At 32.4% G+C, this 13125-nt stretch overlaps 1 protein-coding gene and 1 non-coding gene across 4 annotated transcripts in view; both read right to left on the reverse strand.

The window, feature by feature from the left end:
- LOC143364453 (synaptic vesicle glycoprotein 2B) overlaps positions 1-13125 on the reverse strand; it is an 81990-nt gene that overhangs the window by 26101 nt on the left and 42764 nt on the right. The window lies entirely within an intron of this gene.
- Trnar-ucg (transfer RNA arginine (anticodon UCG)) lies at positions 1290-1362 on the reverse strand. The gene has a single exon. It is a non-coding gene; the product is annotated as a tRNA-Arg (tRNA).

The following is a 13125-nucleotide window of genomic DNA, read 5'->3' on the forward strand; positions in this document are numbered from 1 at the left end:
CAGTTTTTATCGTCGAGTTATCATAAGACATTAAAAACAAGTTTCAGATAATGGTGGTAAAAGGTGTTTCCGATAAAATTGAATGTGTTCTTTTACTTCGTTTCATTGCTCTGAAAACTGTATTATGCGCGTATAAACACTCTAATATACGCAGCAGGTTGCTACTACGGTCCGTTGATAAACAATATGAGCATACAATGTGTCTTGCCGTTAGAACAAAATTTATACACATAAATCTATATTGAATATAAACCCTTATTTTCAGCAAGAATATTGAAAATAAAAGAGATCAAATATTTCGAGATGAAATCCAATTATTATTAATATTCTTCAAATAAAAGACTATTTTGAAATACTATTTTAAAAACTTATTACACCAAATAAAATATTTTATTTTCAAAGTTGTACGCATACTTTAAAATAAATAGGATTATTTACTATTTATTATTTAAAATGCGATTTTACCCAGCTCTGTAATTGTGTTTTAGTTAGTTTTTGTAATTTTCATAATATTATTATTTTAATGCACTTTTGTTTTATAAACAAATTTCATATTTATAATAATGCCGTACATTCTAAAAAACGTATTAATACTCTTGGAAGATGAACAAAAATAATATCTATTCGTTTTTGTTATAAATGCATACAATCGGCAGTCTATTGCTTAGTTTTGTACAGTGAATAATTAAGAATTAATGATTAAAAGGATATAATAAATTATTTACATAGAAAATACACTGCATACTGAATGACTGTAATGGGCACATAAATAGTTTTAAAAATCGGACAATAAGACGATACAAGTATGGCTATAGAAATGAAATAAAAACGTTTATTTAATTTTATCTTGTTCTACACATGCACATGTGTATTCGTGTCTGCTTGTATTCCTTGTACTTTTTATAATATGAATTTTTACAATGTAATTTCCTTGTACATATATTTAAAATAATGTGTAATAGGAAATTATTTGATGTAAGACGGCTTTCCAAAACATTACACATTTTTCTGTCGTAATTTTATATTTATAATAATGTTATATAATTAAAAAAAAACACGAAAAATTTCAATGGTTATAGCACTATTAAAAAATATATAAAAACAGAAAATTGATTACTGTTCAGAAATAAGGTGAGTTGTAGTGGTTCTAGGTGGTACATGATGTTCTTCAATGGATAATTACAAATTAATAACTAAAAGAAATATAATATACTATTTTTTAATAGATGATATAATAGAAAGCAGGTGGGACATTTGAAATAGCATAAAAAAGAAAAAAAATTAATAGTCGACCGTGACAGGACTCGAACCTGCAATCTTCGGATCCGAAGTCCGACGCCTTATCCGTTAGGCCACACGGTCGTTGAAGGGTAGTTTCCTGAAATTAGTATTTCTATAGTTCTAGATCTGTTGCCCCTGTAACGTTTTAATATTAGATTAACTCAATACGCAAAAGTTTTAGCAATTTATTTATAACAATACCTCATAAAAATGATATGTTACATAGATATTGTCATTTGAAAGAAATTAGGACCACGTTATTCATTAGAATAAACATGTTTGGACCCAGTCAGCCAAACTTGCTTCGAGCAAATCTGGATCAATGTTTGTAATCGTACTTTGCGAGCAAAAGCTAGTTATTTTGGTGTCAAAAGCTTGAGTGCAAAATTCCATGCCAAATGGAGAGCAAATTGAGACCAAACCTTGGCCTCCTTATAGAGTAAATATCGGGCAAAATTGGAGGAATTTTCTCCAGAATATTGGAGGAAATATTTAGAGATATTAAAATTATAGTGATTTCCTCCGATTTTGCCCGATATTTACTCTTAGTCCGACCGACCTGCCCTCTATAACGAAATCAAGGTTTGGTCTCAATTTGCTTTCCATTTGGCATGGAATTTTGGCTGCAAACATTGCACTCAAATACCGCGCCTAATGCGGAAATAGATGGGTCGGAATTTGTAGACAAATTTTGGTGACAAATTCAAAGCAAATCAAGAGCAAATTGTTTACTGGGGATTTCTGGCGATCGTTTCTTGTTTATGCTAATATTATTTATGCTCATTTATTTGCGGAGATTGTTAAACAATCTCAGATACGTTATTATTGCAAGAGTTTACTACAGATTCAATCAGTATTTCCATTCTTCATCATTATCATTGTGAAAATAATATTAAAATGTTTGGAATTCTTTTTTCGTACGCTAAGAGTAGCAACAAATATAACAATTTGTTTGTTCTAAGCAGTAAAATTCTGCTTCTGAACCTCTTCAGGTTTTAAATTATAATTAAAGGAGTTGCTGCAATAAGGAAATAGCTTTACTCTAGTAATTTGGATAAATCAATAAGAAGCAATTAAAAATCAAGCACTGCTTCAAATGTGCTATAAATTTATAGTTAACTAATATTTGCACCAATAAACTTTTACACTGAATACAAAACTTCTATTTTTCTTACTGTTAAATAAATACAATTTAAACATTTAAGTCGATTTCTTTTTACATTTACTTAATAAAAATCAAATCAAAACAATTTATTTAATAAATTCAAAACTTGGAAATTTAATTTTATGGTATTATTTATTATATTTTCTCAATCTTTTTACATCTTGCACACATCAAGTACAGCGCACTCAACCTATCACGACACAAATGAATTTTTAAGTCTAGAGGAACATAGCCGTCAACGTGTTAAAAAGAGAGTGTACTTTATTGTAATCACTAGTACAATGGGTCATGTATTTAAAAGCAATTGTATTCTAATGGTACAATGAAATATGGAGCTGTCTCTTTGTTATATCCAACACATGAAACACACAATGGTATCTACATATTTGGAAACCATCATACTTATTACTTGGACCTTCCTCCTGTTTATACCAAGTGAAAGATCACGTTTTTCAAAATGAATTCGGATACATAACAATGTGTAAAACATGGAGCTGCCTCATTATTCGAGTGAACCCTTTAATTCTGATTTTAAGTCGAACGAGGAAATGGAATTTTTATGGGTTTGTTTAACTGTTTAACTGACGGGATTCGAGGAATTTCCAAGAAATGTTGAACCTAACGAAGAACCTTGTGCTTCTGCACAAGGATTTAAAGATGGCGACACAATTTCCAGAAAAATATCAATTCAATACCTTGGCCAATTACATTACAGACCCTGAAGTTTCAACTATGTAATTGAGAGGGAGGCGTGTCGTAGCTTAATGCCGTTCTAGAAAACGACTGAATATTAGCAGACATTGACGGACATCCTGTACCAAATACTCGCTAAGGAGGCGATATCACGCGTGTCTCTACGAAACTTTCCGCGGACTATGCGGAACGCGATTATCCTAATCAACTTTTGCGAAATTATCCGCAGTCTAATGATGATATTTGTACACAATAAATAATTGACTTCTGATTAAAATTAAAATTTTTTTTCATCGAGCTTACCCAATTCGGATGATATTAACTCGTGTACAAAACTTCCGCAAACCGAATTCTTTTTTTCTCAAACTTCCCTTACAAGTTCGAATATACACTAACGAGCAAAACTGAGTCTACACTATTTGAAGCAACATAACTTTTTAAAAATGAGATCAAATGACTTGAATTTTATTGAGAAGTTAGAAGGATTAGTTTATTAGACGAGGTGTTACAAATTTTTGAAAAAAATTTGAATTGGTCGGAATCGCAAAAGAAATAGTAAAAGTTGGTTTTTTCAGCTTTTTTATCTGAGCCTGTATTGAAAATTTAAAGAATGTATTTGATTCGCTCGAATAAATTATATCCATGCTGAAAATTTCACCGATATTGGTTAATTCGTTTACGAGTTATAAACGATTAAAAGTGCGATTTTAAGTCGAAAATCGTGAAAAACAGCTATTTTTCCACTTTTAAGCGTTTATAATTCGTAAACGAAAAAAAACTTGAAAATTGTGACCTTTACATTTTTCATCGCAATCGCGATCAATAAGAATTTTCTAAAAAAATGATTTACACATTATTTGGTAAACGAAGCCTTCTCAGATTTAAAAAAAAAACTGAAGTAGTTTGGCCCATATTTAAAAAGTTATTCGTCTTTAAAGGATATACCAATAATTTTTACACTTACTAATATTTACTTAATATAATATTTACTTAAGCATTCAAGTTCAGAAAAACGCAGATAATTTTGCTTTAACACTAACCACCATGACCGGTTAAATCGCCAGTTTCACATTTTTTATTAAATAATTATTGAAATTACAATTATTGAAGTTATTAATTAATTTCTTCAATCAAGCATATACTGTTATAAAAATGGCAAGAAAGCAAAATAAATTCAGTTTTGTAATTTTTGTACAACACCGCACTAGTTACATTTCGTGCTCGGTACGGTTAACGTTAATTAAAATCCGTTTCTAATTCTATAGAATATATATTGCCAGTCAAAATCCGACATTCATATGGCATTCCTTGTAATACATATTTATTGCTGACGTTATCTCGTTGCGTAAGCACACGGACAACGATGGGTGGTCCAATTTTACGCGATAGATAGTTCGATTAACGGAAATCTTATCCGGTCGATTAATTAATAGTGGTAGAAAACGTGATCAAAGAAAACTTGCTCTCTTTATTGTTGCGTGCACACATTGCACCTGCGGTACGCATCATTGGCGATAGCAATTACATCAGCCGGATCGTTCAACTCAATTTCGTAACGGATAATTGACAATTTAACTCATGTAGTTAATTACACCGGCGTGCAACGACCTCAATGCGAACCCTTTATACCTTTACAAGGTGCTAGAAGTGTTTGTATTATTGTGTAACGTTACGATTGATTTTGACAGGAGAATTGAAAAACGTTCTGTACATTCTCCGTAGAAAATGAATAAATAAAATTCTGTGTATACATGGCAACGATGGACAGCGTCGAATGCTTGTACACAATAAATCATGTCGTATATACAGGGTGTCCCAAAAATGTTGGATTTCCTTGAAAGGGGTGGTTCCTGAGATAATTTTAAGTAACTTTTTCCTTTGCGAAAACATTCTCCGCGGCTTCGTTATGTAGTTATAAACGAAAAATACGGACCAATCAATGCAAATAAGTGAAAAATACCGAATACTTCTATTGAATAGATAAATCAATTGACGTATACTTTGGCATTTTGTATTTCATCGTGTTATGGAATGGGAAATACTTCTCCAATTTGTATTTAAGAGCTCATCGAATACCGAATACAATTCATATGTTTAAAATATATAAACACTTGTATTCGCAGTATCGCAGCCGAATAAAAAGTAAATTACTTTCTTCAATATAGCACGATGCAACCTGCATAACCGCATCGTGCACAGTCTGTTGTGCAGTTGAAGATAAACATTTCAACCATTGAGCTTCGAATTTTAAATACAAATTACAGAAGTATTTCACATTCCATAACATGATTAAATACAAAATGCCAAGGTATTCGACAACTGATTTATGTATTCAATAGATGTATTTTTTAATGACATAATAATCGAATAGTAGTTGGTAATGTATTTGTCATTCGAATATTTTTTTAAATACTTTTTTCCTATCACTGATACAGAGTAACACAAAATACATCTGTTGTTTTTAATCATACGAGGGAATGTCTAAAAGAAAAAACTACTTTTTTCAGAGGGGCATTTATTGAAATGGAAAAGATTGTTTTCTCAAGGTCATACTTTCTAAAATTTATTTTTCGCGTATTTTTCTTTATACAACGTTATAGCTATTAAAAAAATAAATGTAACCGTGTATGGTGTGTTGTCCTACAATTGACCTTTGTAGGAAATGCAATGTTTATTTATTTCTTATTACGAAATGCACAAAAATAAAACGTAAATGTATAATTTCTACAAAAACCTGCATATTTTTAAAATCGTACGCTTCTCGCTGGCGACAGTTATGAACTAAGAATATTTGCATAAATTGTCTTATAAATTGGCATTATAATGATGCTAGTTCAACCATTTTGTTATTCTTCGAATCTCGTACGATGAAGATTATATCCTTTTTTCTCTAGTTTCATTCTCTTATAAGGAAAAATTGTAAATGAAGCTATGAATAAATTGCGGATTTTATGCAGTTATGACAAAAACGAGTTGGTGAAGTTTAAAGCAGTACAAGGATTAAAAGAATTTAAGAATGTCGATGTATTGTTTACGGGTTATTAAAATTATTAAGGAAAGAAAGAAATTTTCTTTGGCTCCTATTTTTTGCAAATACACGTGTAATTTGCTAGAGGTATAGACATTTTGATATAGTTCATAGCTACAGTGGATCCAAAAATTATTTAAACACTAAATTTCCCATTCTCCAGAAATTGTTGATATTTCAACTGTGATAATTTCATTAAGAAAAGTAGTACAACAATATACCTGGACTCATTTTAAAGCTTGAACCCTATACTTTTACCATACATCGTTCATTTTTATCTAAGATTTTTACACGATGCAGCGGCTGGAAAACTGAAGACATTTTCTTATCGAAAATGTTACGAATTGAAACATTTTCAAAAACATTAAGAAATTTTTTCAGGATCGAATCCACCATAGATTTGGAGATTGAAGCTCCCTCTGTACAAAGAACCCCCAAAACTATATGTACAATTTTTGTTTGAAAAACGTATTGTCTACTTTATAATAATGTAGACTACACAGTGAAGATTTATACTACCAATGTTGTTCCTCATTTTTACAATTTAAAACAGCTCAAAAGGTCGTAGATCAAGTTTTAAGGAATCATTGCAAAAGGAGGAGTCTTCAAATTTGAAATTTATGGTGGTTTAGTCATGAGAACAATTTTTCAATGTTTTCACAGACGATTTAGTTTGGAGCATTTTCGTTAAGAAAGGTGCCTTCAGATTTTCATCAGCTGTATCATGCGAAAATATCTAAGAAAAAAATGGAACATTGTCTGGAAAAGTACAGGCTTCCAGCTTTAAAGTGAGTCCAGGTTTATTGTTGTATCATTATTAGACTGCGGATCTTTATGCAAAATAAAATTTTTTTACCTCAATTGCAACGAACTGAAGTGAAATAGAAATTTATTTTCTTTCTTATAATGTTTAGCAGATTGAAAATAATATAATAGTAATATAATAGTTTTCCATAAAATTATGACAGTTTAAACATAGACAATGTCTCCAGAATCGGAAATTTAGTGTGTCACTTCTTGAATCCACTGTATTTTCAAATTCGAAAAAATAAACAGTAATAATGGAAAGCGTATCGGACCTGGTAATCTAATCTCGTGTAATCAATTTTGAAATACTGTTTAGAGTCAGCACGGTGCACAGATGTCCCTGAAGGATTAATAGATGTAATAGTTTTCACCTCTCTTCGATCAGCCGAATGTCATCGTTTCAAGTGACTTGAGCAGGGTGGAAAGCTACTATGATTACCGGTGTGTGCCAGGTCTCTTTTCTCCAAAACAGGCTATAGCAAACATGACACTGAAGAAGGTTGTACCGTACCGTAATAAAAGGTACCTCTACCTTAGGGTGAAACGCGCGTGCATCATAATTGGAAGTATGGTCAAGGTTGCATTGACCGCGCCGAGTTTGCAACTGTCTCCCAACTATACTGTCCCATGTGGGTGCCATATTGACTTCAGATGATATCGTAAAACACTATTGTTAACTGTCGAGCGAATACTTGACAGAATTGTACGCAGATGTGTCGAGCGACGAAAATACAATGGCGGACAAAAGAAAGTTTAAAATTGGAATTGCTGTGTACAAGTATTAATAACTTCCAGATGGTTTTTTAAATGTTGGTAACATTTATCCCATCTGGGACATCCTCGCTACACTATACGACATTTTTTTGTTTATTCGTCCGTTTCCATACAATGCGTTACAATCCATTTTGCTCGACAGGGACACGTGCAGCGGACATAAAATAAGTTTAAAGTCTTTTGCGTTGTAATAATATTGACTACGTAGTACACATTTGTCGATATTTCTCGTCATTTCTGTGAATACATTGACTTTAACTAACATTTGCATCCTTATTTACACAAATGAATAAGAATAATAGAATTGATATCGACCCCAAGTACACTTACAAGGTGGCATTCAATTTTTTGAAGGAAAAAGGAATTTAACCCTTTGCACTCAAAGCTATTTTAACTCCAAAACGAAACAATTCTTCCGACCTAGAATATTTCCCTTCTATGTATATTTTGTTTTTCATTTTATACATACGAAAATGGTGCAATGTTACAATACTGAAGTTTTTAGTAATTTATTAAATACAAACAAATTTAATAATGTCAAAAATATTTTGAATAATGACAGCAATTTTTAGTAGCGCCTTACAGTCGCCTTTCGAGTGCTAAGGGTTAAAAGTTCGGATGCCCACCACAATCTTCAGATCTCAATCCCATTGAACATAAAAATAATTTTAGTTGTGCATATTGCATTAAGTGCTCGTACATTAGTAAAGGAAGTATTGTTTTGGAAACACTTCAGCACACTTTAATCAAAATCTACTGAATATGAATGTTACGCTTTTGTAATCAATATTTAGGCATCAAAATATAAACATACAATAAATATCAATTTTCTTCCCTCTTCTGTAAAATTATTACGGACAAAGAAGTTCTAATTATTGTAATCATGAAGATAATGGTATACGCAAGGGGTTATTGCAAGTATGCAAACAAGCTGTGGTAGACAGCTTGAAATGTTTCAATATCAAAATTGTATTCATAAAAATGTAGAGTTAAACTTGTCCACTCAGTTTCATTAATCGTTCCACTCTTTTAAATAAACTATCCACCTATTCCATTATTTTATAAGATATTTCTAAACAAAAATTCGTTGCTGCTTTTAAGTAAAATAGCAGTTTGTAAAAATAGTGTTAGTTATGGTATAAATCATTATTAAAATTTTCTTTTGTCCATCACTGTAGTTTGTAATGAATTCGTTCGATTTTCTTTACACGAAAATTACATTTTATTTAGCAAGTTAAGTGCCGGACTTCTGTTCCAAAAAATTTCACAAAGTCAAAGTAATTGAGTTAACGAAACTGAAAATGAAAAGTACAAATTTAAAAAGTGAAAGTGAAAACATGTGACAGGCGGCGTTTTTCCTTACAACCACATATACAGGGTGTCCTGAATTTAAATGGCAAAACTTCAGGAGCGTGTACGGGACCGAAAAACTAAGACAAAAAGTCTTTTAGAGATTTGCTCGTTTTTGCTTCGTTTTGGAGAAAATCGCAAAAATTCAATATCTCTTTGTCAGTTGCTTTCTTGAGTTGTTGTATTCACTTGTATTTTTGATTGTTTTGACATTGTTGTGTGAGTTGTGACAGTGAGATATGTAAACACTTGATGTTATCCTTTACATTCTTTCGTTTGTTTACATTCTTGCTTTCTTCTATGATTCCTTAATCAGTCTTTAGTCAGTTACTCAGATATTTTGGAGTGAATAGCTTCAGCTACAATTCCGCGTACATGGCATGGTAAGGCATGGTATTCTAATGTTGAATACGCGAATAATTTATCAAGTCAGTGCTAGGTGTAATGCTTGCATTGTTGCAAAAGGGCAACATTTTGAACAATATCTAAATTAAATAGATGATAACGTAAATAAAATGTAAATAAATAAGTACAAAAATGAAAACTTGTTTCGTTTCTTTTTTTGCGATTTTCTCCAAAACGAAGCAAAATCGAGCAAATCTCTAAAAGACTTTTTGTCTTAGTTTTTCGGTCCCCTACACGCTCCTGAAGTTTTGCCATTTAAATTCGAGACACCCTGTATAACTGTTACCGAACCCCGCGAAGCTGGCTCGAACGTCGAACGGCCTTCAGCCGGGTGCGACCTATTGTCGCAGATTTCGATCGAACCTCGGGTATCACTCGTGATCGCGGATCGAACGGTGGAAGAGAGGAAACGAGGTCAACCTGCTCTCGAAAGCTCTAATCGACGTGTCAAGCGTGTGGCACTGAAAGTAAGGCGGTTTGTAATTATCGTCAGTCTCGCAAGGACATAATAATCAGTCTCGTTGCCGACAAATTTACCGGGGCGGCCTGGGGGAGGCGGGCAACGGTGCCGTCGCTGAAAAGCGGTGTCATCACACTCGTTAAGATCGGTTCGCACCACGGCACTTCGGCTAATTGACACGTTTTCGACAAACGTTTCGCCGATTCATCCTCAAGATACATCGCGGACGCGCGTCCGCGCAAATCCAGCGCCATTCATGAGCCCCACTATCTTCTTATCAGGGACCATAACTGTTGTAACCAAAATGACGAACAGAGTCACAGGCAATGATGGGCAAGAAGCATTTTAACAAATATTCGAATGACAAATATATTATCAACTTGTAAGTTATTTTTTTCTTTTTCGAATGCGAAATGTACTTCGATATATTAATTCGATTATTATGTCATTTCTAGACTCCGGATTTTTATGCAAAGTAAAAAGTTTCTGCATCTATTGCAAGAAACTGAGAGCTAAATATAAAATATTTTTCACTAATAATTTTAATGTAGAGAAAATAATATATTTATATTGTTAGTCTTTTAATATTTTCACTGTTTCAAATTGCACCTATTTATTTTTGTCAAAAATGCATGAAATCCGGAGTGGAATACCTTAGTATATTATTTTTGTGCATTTAACAATAAGAAATAAAAACAAATTACATATCGTTAAATTTGTCTTCTTATTAGCTATAACGTTCCATTAAAAAAATAAGCTAGTCAATATAGAAAACCGTTGATCATCTTAAAATTTTAGAAAGTATGACCTTGAGAAAATGATCTTTTCCATTTCGATAATTGCCCCTCTGAACAAAGTAGTTTTTTCTTTTAGACATTTTCTCGTATGATTAAAAATAACACACGTATTTTGAGTTACTCTCTATCAGCGAAGGGCAAAAAGTATTTCAAAAATATGTAATTTGTATTTAAAAGATTCACCAGTTGGCAAATAAAATTCACTTTTTCACAGATCACATTCACCTTTCTGTAAATTAAATGCATCTTTGTGGATGACTCAAAAGTGAAGTTATGCAGTGTCATTTTGTCGTTTTTTTGCGATTCTGAACATTCTTGCTAATTCTTCAAACCGTGGATACTTAGCGGATGTGATTAATCACTCTGTTGCAATTATCACTCCTACAGATTGCCATAATTATTACATGAATATGTACATATAAATGTCCCGCGCAGCAGCAAGAGAACCATTATAAAGTTATATGCATATATGTATAAATATTTTCCATTACATATTTTTGATTATTACATATATGTATGCAATAAAATTTTTCTTTCGATGTAATAACCTTAAATCTTTTTTTTTTTTGTTAAAGTAGCTTAAGAAAACTTTGCAGAAAAACTTGGTTCGAAAAAAGGTGAATAAAACCTGCAATAGAGTTAATTTAGAATGCAAAAAGGTGAACATGATGTATAAAAGGATTTATTTTTAGTGCAAAATCTGTATCCAAATACCCATTGTCCGCTTATTAATGCGGTGATCGAGGTTATACTACATCGTGAATCAGATGGCTGAAGTTGGGTCCATTTTGACCCAGATTTATAAAGGTTTCACTCAAATTGTAGCTTTTTACCAGTCAGTTGAAATTATCGGTTATATTTTGTACCGAGTTCAAGAAGAAAATTAACGTTGATCTCGAAAAAGGAATGGCTTAAGAAATATGTAAAAGATAAGTGCTATGTGCAGATGTGAATGGATCTGATTATGGTTTCCATGGAATCATCAAAAACGTTCACCTCCGAAGGGTGAAACAAATAAATATGACCCAAAATGTGTCGTGTTTAGTGTTACTTCATCAACAGGAATATTTCTTACAAAACAAGCTATAGTCATCGAAGTAAAAAATGGAGTCACCATAAAATTTTGTGTATTCAGCTTAGGTAATCTAATTAACCCAAGCACGTTGTACACAGAATATATCATATTTGAAAAATTGATTTGTTCTTATTTTACCAAAGGTACGTAGCCCCTTACTCGAGCTCCTGAACAGTCGATACCGTTCTAAACGGGGCGGCTCGTCCTCAAAGTAAAATTATTATTGAACATAGATAGCACACGATGGAATAACACACAAATCTAAACCGAGACAGTAAGGGTCAGTGAGATGGGTTAGGTCAACAAATTTTATTCTACATTTTTTACCCATTCTTTCATGCAGCATCACCCCCTTTTCAGTTATTGACAACTTTTATTAAAACCGTTTTCTTTAAAAGACTGTTAAATGTCATTCACATAATTCAAATGATCATTAGTTACCTAATTAGGTAACTATTCGTTACGAAATATTCATTCGTAAAAAAAATATTGAAATATTCAAACATCATTTGAACAACATTTCCCTATACAGTGTTTACTCGATATATGTCCACAACAAGGGCCTACCCAGGGATATATATCGGGTAGAAGATACTATTCTTTGATACACTGCTGATCGTAGAAAAGGACAGCAAAGCTCTTGGCCTTTCACGTGGTATACCCCGCGGCAGGGGGGATAGTTCTGGGACTTTTATCGACTAGATATTTGGGACATATATCGAGTAAAGACTGTATATGTTACTGTTGCTTGAACTTAGAGATATTTGCAAAAAACTACGGATACCCACTACAGCGAATTTTGGTGGCATAATCGATATATCGACATCGAGATGTGCACGATAGTCGTGAAAAATTTATGAGAAGTACAACATGATACGTGATTAGATATACCACCTAAATCCAATACACAACACTTTTTTGTTACTAGTTGTTTTTGTCTGAAACTGTTGTCAACATATTTATGGTATTTTTCTGATCAAAATGAGACCAAACATGACACGATTCGGAGCATATTTGTTCATTTAATCGACGATTCAGTAGAATCTCGATTATCCGAACCCACGATATCTGAATTCTTCATTATACGAAACACGTGTTTTATATGTAAACAGTTCAATCTGAAGCGATCTATATACAACACGATATAAAAGTTTAATTTCACACTGCCACTAAATAATTGTTCTATTAGCTATACACTAATGTTCTCCTGAATAGTGTAGATAACCGAGGTTCTATTGTATTTTGAATTCAACAAGTAAATTTGTAATTTGTAACTTTGCATTTTAGCTT

The sequence above is a fragment of the Halictus rubicundus genome, chromosome 2 (assembly GCF_050948215.1).
Source record: "Halictus rubicundus isolate RS-2024b chromosome 2, iyHalRubi1_principal, whole genome shotgun sequence".
In the NCBI taxonomy this organism is placed as follows: Eukaryota; Metazoa; Arthropoda; class Insecta; order Hymenoptera; family Halictidae; genus Halictus; species Halictus rubicundus.